The sequence below is a fragment of the Saccostrea cucullata genome, unplaced genomic scaffold (assembly GCF_032062105.1).
Source record: "Saccostrea cucullata isolate Sc308-1 unplaced genomic scaffold, CSIRO_AGI_Scuc_v1 ctg2569, whole genome shotgun sequence".
In the NCBI taxonomy this organism is placed as follows: domain Eukaryota; kingdom Metazoa; phylum Mollusca; class Bivalvia; order Ostreida; family Ostreidae; genus Saccostrea; species Saccostrea cuccullata.
The window spans coordinates 30,781-40,255 of NW_026935082.1; the positions used below are offsets into that span (position 1 = coordinate 30,781).

At 34.8% G+C, this 9,475-nt stretch overlaps 1 long non-coding RNA gene across 1 annotated transcript; it reads left to right on the forward strand.

The window, feature by feature from the left end:
- The first annotated feature begins 3,502 nt into the window (after nt 1–3,502).
- On the forward strand, nt 3,503–5,576 carry LOC134241850 (uncharacterized). Its single transcript, XR_009986736.1, has 2 exons — nt 3,503–3,718; nt 4,872–5,576. It is a non-coding gene; the product is annotated as an uncharacterized LOC134241850 (long non-coding RNA).
- The last annotated feature ends 3,899 nt before the right edge of the window (nt 5,577–9,475 follow it).

Below are 9,475 nucleotides of genomic sequence, written 5' to 3' on the forward strand. Positions count from 1 at the left end.
TCAAATGAAATATCATAGTGTACATAATTAACCAATACCACTGCTTTCGTGCCTGGTTTTACTCCTAAAGTACGTACTCGAAAACCTCGGAGTTATTGCGGGGTCTCTTGGGCGGACAATGAACCTGTATTTTAGGTTGTGTAAATCGAACAAATATGCATGTAGTGCAATATAGCAGACTTTTAACGAGGAGCGCTGATTTTTACAGTTGACAGCTTATATTACTTTTACAATAAGGCAATGTATTAAGCTCTATTATACGATATTAATATTTAGCTCATCATATAAGGGCTTATTTCAAAGCACAAATAATTTGTCCTTGAAGAAAATGACAACCGCCCTGCCCTCAACTCCAGATCTTCATAATGTAAGTGCCCCTAACACCATATTTATGACCACTAAAAAGTTTTGTTATCTATTATCAATTCTGTACCTCCGTACATGATAATGACTTAATTGTTAAAGTGAACCATCAACTGTAAAAATCAAATAAATGCTATTGCAAAAGTACAACATATTATGCTTTTTACTGAGCTTTTGGTGGTGAAGCAGGTATTCTAGTTATGAAATGAAAAAAAGAATACATTTATTTAAATATCTATCATCATCATCCTATGTGATAAATAATTTATTATAAATAGCCGGCTCATTTTTAAAACTCTAACACACGCACACTTAGTATATTTTTCAACTATATTAAGACCTAAAAAGCGGGGTGGGGTGGGGGTTTACACCAAGATGGAACATTTTCTTCAGTAAAATTCCTTCAACAGCTCACTGGCCACTTCATCTTGCACTCATCCATATTTTAGCCATTTAGATGTTCAAATTATAATTCAAAAATATTAATTTACATTAATAGTCTTTTTCAGGTTTAAAAAGAAGAATCTCTCCACTTCACACACTTTCCATTGTTACATCTTACATCATAAAATAAAGTTTACTTTAAAAAATATGAAAAGGTGAGACAGCAATGTATTTACTATTTACACATAACTGTATATCTAAGGTTTCACTCACACTATACATTAATCCAGAAAAGCGATCTAAGGAATTATAAGTGCAAAAATTTCAGATTTTACATTTAATAGAATTAGAATTATATTACTTATTAGTTACTTACCATGCAAGAGGAAATGTATGTCTCAATGTCAATGTCTCTGGTATGTAAAACAAGTATGGGTAGACTCAATGACAAAAACACTTCTAACACATATGGCAACCAAGCAAAAATTAACCAAAATCACAAAGAAAACTTGGAGGGAAACACAAAAACCAATCGAAAACCATAAGACACTACTAAAAAACCAATGAAACCAAAAGTTACAAAATGACCATTGCCAGAATATAATTAGAGCCCCGAGACTAACTCTGGACCTCTCTGGAAAAGAATCATTTAAAAATCAATACACTTAACTACAGGTTATATTAATAAAGCTGTAAGAGTGTGCTGCAAGTAAAAACATATATAATTAAATCAATGAGCAGATGCACATGCAATATGCATTGCTATGCTTATGTGCATAATATATAAAAACATGAGTCTGTCACACAAGTTAACTGTGTTGACATGCAGGTTTCCAATTTTGTAAGAAAATGTAATTTAAATATGCGTAAATTTACTTACTAATGCCTGTATCCATTATCTGTCATTGTACGTAGATTCGAGATTTAAAAGATGCAGGATAATTATTTCAACACACTACTTTTTAATGTCAACATGCAACTTATTAATGTCAACATGCAACTTATAATGTCAACATGCAACTTATTAATGTCAACATGCAACTTATTTATGTCAACATGCAACTTATTTATGTCATCATGCAATTTATTTATGTCAACATGCAACTTATTTATGTCAACACGCAACGTATTTATGTCAACGTGCGAGAAAATTATATAACATTTTTAAATAAGTTTTCTTATTATATCACAAATGTAATAAGTTTCACTATAAACCCTGAAAAATGCCAAGTCACACCGGAAACAGTTATGTCACGCCGGAAACAGTTATGTCACCCCCGACGGAAACAGTTATGTCATCCTTTCTATCACGTTCACGTGTTGTTACGTTACGCATTTTTGCCAGTCGGTGATAGGAAAGCCCTGGAGTGTTATGTCACCCTCTGCCTTCGGCATCGGGTGACATAACACTCCAGAGCTTTCCTGTCACCTCGGGGTAAATATTCTGGTATGTCACCCTCGAAGCCATGTGATATATGTATAATGTCAACGTGTGACATAACTACCCAGATAGCATGACTATGTTGGGCCAACATTTGTTAAAAGTTGTATGGTTGGCGTTGGGGGAACAACGTTGGGCCAACGTTGGACCAATGTTACCAAGTCAACCTTCTCGACTATGACGGAATTCCTATGTTGGGCCATTGTTGGTCCAACATAAGCAACTTCCATTCACTTTAGTTTCCAAAGAAGGAAGGATCATGGCGTTGGCCCAACGTTGGACCAATGTTTATAATACACCCTGAAAGAAAGTGTATTTACAAGTTGGTAGTAGTATGTTGGCCCAACGTTGGCCCATTGTTTGTAATACACCCTTAAAGAAAGTGCCTTATCAAGTTTGTAGTAGTATGTTGGCCCAACGTTGGCACAATGTTTGTAATACATCCTTAAAGAAAGTGCCTTATCAAGTTGGTAGTATTATGTTGGCCCAACGTTGGCCCATTGTTTCTAATACACCCTTACAGAACGAGTCCTATCAAGTTGGTAGTAGTATGTTGGCCCAACGTTGGCACAATGTTTGTAATACATCCTTAAAGAAAGTGCCTTATCAAGTTGGTAGTATTATGTTGGCCCAACGTTGGCCCATTGTTTCTAATACACCCTTACAGAACGAGTCCTATCAAGTTGGTAGTAGTATGTTGGCCCAACGTTGGCACAATGTTTGTAATACATCCTTAAAGAAAGTGCCTTATCAAGTTGGTAGTATTATGTTGGCCCAACGTTGGCCCATTGTTTGTAATACACCCTTAAAGAACGTGTCCTATCAAGTTGGTAGTAGTATGTTGGCCGAACGTTGGCCCAATGTTTGTAATACACACAAGTGTTATTTTGTTTAGGTCTTCAAAGATGGGATATTTATATTGGGCCAACGTTGGCCCAATTATTATACTGCCAACTAATTGATGGTGTCAATTTTATAATTAGCTGCTGAGCTTTACGTTGGGACAACGTTGGTACATTCTGAAATAATTAAGAGGACTTTCTATGTCCATGCTTATCATTGGATGACTGCTTTTGTTTAGATATGATATTTTCAACATTTTAACTTTGCACTTAAGTGATCAAGCACCAAAGAGTGTTTTATTCTATTTTTTAATTGTGTATATGCTTATTTATTTGTAATAACCCAGATAGCAGAACACCGTTGGCCAAATCTTACATTATGGTTCTATTATCTATGTTGGGTTACCTTGATTGGGCCAACAATGGCCCAACATGGAATATTGATAGCTGGTTATGTATAATAGTGCGCTAATGTTGGGCTTACTTTTTGGCATTATATCATAAAACTATTATCATGAGAGAAAATATTTGTTTGGGGATTGGCATCGGCCCTACGTTGGCCCAATATACCATGAATCAGACTGAGCATCATGGGTAGACAACAACCGGGCTACTTGTAATATCCGCGCCATTTTTAATCTGACACGAGCGTAATGAGACTGATACCTTGCATATCTGCACTCACTTTGTAAGTATTAATTATATGTTTGCCTCGGCACAGCTGAATTAACGTTTAGTTTTTAAACGATATCATGTACAAATCTGTGTAAATCAGACACGGGGAAGTGCAGAGGCCAGGTGCTGTTGGGTCAACACTGTACAGATAGCATGCTAACATTGGGCCAACGTTGGGCCAATGTAATCGGTTACATCGGGCCAATGTTGGCAAATGGCATTGACCCAATTTAAGTTTGCTCATCGACCCAATGTTGGCCCGATATGTTGGGCCAACGTTGTAGAGAGTGATTTCTACAGATATTCGCCCAACGTCGCGCCAACATTAGCCCAATGAATGCGACATTGTTGGCGAAACGTCAACAAGAACATTGGATCGATGTTGGCAAATGACGTTAGCCCAGTGTCATTTTGCTCTTTTGCCCAATGTTAACCCGATATATTGGACCAACATTGGGCCAATGTGTATAACTATAAACATTAAATTGTTACAAATCTGTATATTAACAAATCTGATCGTCTCTACAATCAGAAATAAATCTACAACCAATCCTACTTGAAAAATCAAGCTAGCTAAAATAAATTTAAAATTCTTATAATTTATCGAAACAAAATAAATTATCAGTGATTAAATTTTTTGTTTATATACAAGAAAAATAAATGAAAGTATAAAAATGTGTTTTGATACAGTTAAAACAATTAATAATTTGCTCCTTATTTAAATTGAAATTTGTGTCTAGTAGAATACATTTCATAAGTCTACCACTTAATTAACTTATATACACTTAACGTCGAGAACATGATCAAACATTTTGAAATGTTGAATTTGCTGAAGTTAAAACAAAATTTATTCAGTACTAAAAATAAATTGGGTTCTTTCATTTAAAATTTGTTCAGTGTAACGACAAATTTTCAATACATGTATTTTATATGGGGCAACATTGAATCAAAATTGTTTTGATGATGATTATCAAGCGTATAAATATTATGCATAAATACCTTCATCACGCAAGCTAATCACTTAATCACACCATGAAACAAAAAAGACGGTTATTCGTTAATTGACAGCTTAAACATATACTGATATACTTGTAAATTTAATCGTATGTTTACTCTTTACTGAGAAAAGTAACAAATGTATTAAGTACCAAATATTACAATTTTAGTGCTACTGGAGATTCTAAAAAGACATGGAGAACACAATCAAAGAATGGCTAAGGTATGCCAAGGACAGGGATGAGGGAGGAAGAAACGGACAGAGAAGAAAAGAAGGGGGAGGAGGAGACTCGAGAAGAGGAAATGGAGACTTAGGAGAGGGATCAGATGGAAAGTGGCAGTGCTTAACTTTTTTCTGTGATATAGTGTGACATACCTGTAGTTCTACCCTTTTTTGTGTCTGTTGGTCGGTTATAAACACGATGTAGATGCCAGAAACATTTTTTGTGTAAGTAAACAAAATGACGGGATTCATTTCAGTATTATTTTAAGAACAGGAGGGCTTTGTTTATTTGTTAGACGTGCTTATTGATACCTATAATTTACTGAACTTGTGCATTATTTACATCAGAGAGGAAGTATATAGTCATGTAACCCTACATGTATCGCTTGAAGTGAGCATCAACTTTTAATTCTTTATTAATGTTTTCTTTATGCACTGAGCAATAAAATTATAGTATGTTATAATTCAATTTTATATTTTGATTTCTTTTTCCTCAGTTTTTTAATTAATGTAGAGCTAATTACAATGCAATACTTGTTGATGGCAATTCTATGAGAATATTGAGAATATGTATTAAACTATTAATCTAGCATATATAGCATATATAGATAGTATTAAAGGGCTTTTACCATTAAACTGTACTACAAAACTAGTATAACCTTATTGTATATATTTGTTTGTCAATTTTGAGGACAAATGGCCAACCAGTGAAGAGCAAATGAGTTGTCATGATGGAGAGCCAATAAGATACAAACCAACGTTGGCCCAAAAATGATGTTTTCCTAATATTGAAAGAATAAGTGGCCCAACAATGGCTCAATGATATCCGTTCGTTGGTCCAACAATAAGCCAACAAGTTGGTCTGATTAAGGGCCGATGAGCAAATTACCGTTGGCCCAACATTAATTGCTTACATTGGCCCAACTGTACAAAAATGACATTTGCCCAACATTGAAAAAATACATTGGCCCAACAGTGGCCCAATATTACCTGTTACATTGGCCCAACAATAAGCCAACAAGTTGGTTTGATTAAGGGCCGATGAGCAAATTACCGTTGGCCCAACATTAGTTGCTTACAATGGCCCAATTGTACAAAAATGACGTTTGCCCAATATTGAAATAACACATTGGCCCAACAGTGGCCCAATATTAACTGTTACATTGGCCCAACAATAAGCCAACAAGTTGGTTTGATTAAGGGCCGATGAGCAAATTACCGATGGCCCAATGTTGAATTCAAACAGTGACCCAACATAAGGAGCGTTGTTGGCCCAACAAAGGTCCAATAACATCCTGCTATCTGGGTAAGTAGCATATCGACAAAAATAAGTGGCATGTTAATATAATTATCTTGCATTTGAACACGAATATCTTTGTTGTCTACAAAAATTTGACAATACAAATTTTAATAGAAAAATTCAAATTCTTGTAGATGATATCTTGCATGTCTACATAATTATCTCGCATATATTAACATAAGGATCTTGCATGTTTATTTAACTTGCATGTCTGCATAATTAACTCGCATGTTGACATAAATATAATGCATGTCTACATAATTTCCTCGCATGTTGACGTAAGTTAAACGCATCATATAATGCATGTCTACATTATGGTGGCATATTTCTGCCCCCGACATGCAAGATAAATTATGTTAACATGAAAGAAAATTATGTCAACATGCAAGAAAATTATGTATACATGCAAGAAAATTATGTCAACATGCAAGAAAATTATGTATACATGCAAGATAATTATGTATACATGCAAGTTAAAAATCTTTAAAGGGAATCTGATTTAAATATGGGTAAAATCCCGTGCTTTCGCCCGTATCTGACGTCGTAGATGCAAGATGCAAAATAATTATGAGAAGATGCGATTTACTTATGTTAACATGCGAGATAATTATGTTCACATGCAAGATATTTTTGTCAACATGCGAGTTAATTATGTAGACATGCAACTTTTTTAATGTCAACATGCAAGATACTTATGCAATCATGCAAGATATTATGTAGACATGCAGGATAATTATGTTACCATGCAACTTATTTAAGTCAACACCCAGATAGCAGGATGTTATTGGACCTTTGTTTGGCCAACAACGCTCCTTATGTTGGGTCACTGTTTGAATTCGACATTGGGCCATCGGTAATTTGCTCATCGGCCCTTAATCAAACCAACTTGTTGGCTTATTGTTGGGCCAATGTAACAGTTAATATTGGGCCACTGTTGGACCAATGTATTTTTTCAATGTTGGGCAAATGTCATTTTTGTACAGTTGGGCCATTGTAAGCAATTAATGTTGGGCCAACGGTAATTTGCTCATCGGCCCATAATCAGACCAACTTGTTGGCTTATTGTTGGACCACCGAACGGATATCATTGAGCCATTGTTGGGCCACTTATTCTTTCAATATTAGGAAAACATCATTTTTGGGCCAACGTTGGTTTGTATCTTATTGGCTCTCCATCATGACAACTCATTTGCTCTTCACTGGTTGGCCATTTGTCCTCAAAATTGACAAACAAATATATACAATAAGTTTATACTAGTTTTGTAGTACGGTTTAATGGTAAAAGCCCTTTAATACTATCTATATATGCTATACATGCTAGATTAATAGTTTAATACATATTCTCAATATTCTCATAGAATTGCCATCAACAAGTATTACATTGTAAGTAGCTCTACATTAATTAAAAAACTGAGGAAAAAGAAATCAAAATATTAAATTGAATTATAACATACTATAATTTTATTGCTCAGTGCATGAAGAAAACATTAATAAAGAATTAAAAGTTGATGCTCACTTCAAGCGATACATGTAGGGTTACATGACTGTATACTCCCTCTCTGATGTAAATTATGCACAAGTTCAGTAAATTACAGGTATCAATAAGCACGTCTAACAAATAAACAAAGCCCTCCTGTTGTTAAAATAATACTAAAATGAATCCCGTCATTTTGTTTACTTACACAAAAAAATGTTTCTGGCATCTGCATCGTGTTTATAACTGACAAACAGACACAAAAAGGGTAGAACTACAGGTATGTCCCACTATATCACAGAAAAAAGTTAGGTACTGCCACTTTCTATCTGATCCCTCTCCTAAGTCTCCATTTCCTCTTCTCGAGTCTCCTCCTCCCCCTTCTTTTCTTCTCTGTCCGTTTCTTCCTCCCTTATCCCTGTCCTTGGCATACCTTAGCCATTCTTTGATTGTGTTCTCCATGTCTTTTTAGAATCTCCAGTAGCACTAAAATTATAATATTTGGTACTTAATACATTTGTCACTTTTCTCAGAGTAAACATACGATTAAAATTACAAGTATATCACTATATGTTTAAGCTGTCAATTAAGGAATAATATTAACCGTCTTTTTTGTTTCATGGTGTGATTAAGTGATTAGCTTGCATGATGAAGGCATTTATGCATAATATTTATACGCTTGATAATCATCATCAAAACAATTTTGATTCAATGTTGCCCCATATAAAATACATGTATTGAAAATTTGTCGTTACACTGAACAAATTCTAAATGAAAGAACCCAATTTATTTTTAGTACTGAATAAATTTTGTTTTAACTTCAGCAAATTCAACATTTTCAAAATGTTTGATCATGTTCTCGACGTTAAGTGTATATAAGTAAATTAAGTGGTAGACTTAGGAAATGTATTCTACTAGACACAAATTTCAATTTAAATGAGGAGCAAATTATTAATTGTTTTAACTGTATCAAAACACATTTTTATACTTTCATTTATTTTTCTTGTATATAAACAAAAAAATTAATCATTGATTATTTATTTTGTTTCGATAAATTATAAGAATTTTAAATTTGTTTTAGCTAGATTGATTTTTCAAGTAGGATTGGTTGTAGATTTATTTTTGATTGTAGAGACGATCAGATTTGTTAATATACAGATTTGTAACAATTAAATGTTTATACACATTGGCCCAATTTATGTCCAATATATCGGGCCAACATTGGGGCAAGGAGCAAAATGGCACTGGGTAAACGTCATTTGCCAACATCGACCCAATGTTCTTGTTGACGTTTCGCCAACAATGTCGCATTCATTGGGCCAATGTTGGCGCGACGTTGGGCCAATATCTGTAGAAATAACACTCTACATTAGGCAAACGTTGGCCCAACATATCGGGCCAACATTGACTTAAATTGGGTCAATGCCATTTGCCAACATTGGCCCGATGTAACCGATTACATTGGCCCAACGTTGGCCCAATGTTAGCATGCTATCTGTACAGCGTTTACCCAACAGCACCTGGCCTCTGCACTTCCCCGTGTCTGATTTACACAGATTTGTACATGGTATCGTTTAAAATCTAAACGTTAATTCAGCTGTGCCGAGGCAAACATATAATTAATACTTACAAAGTGAGTGCAGATATGCAAGGTATCAGTCTCATTACGCTCGTGTCAGATTAAAAATGACGCGGATATTACAAGTAGTCCGGTTGTTGTCTACCCATGATGCTCAGTCTGATTCATGGTGTATTGGGCCAACGTAGAACCGATGCC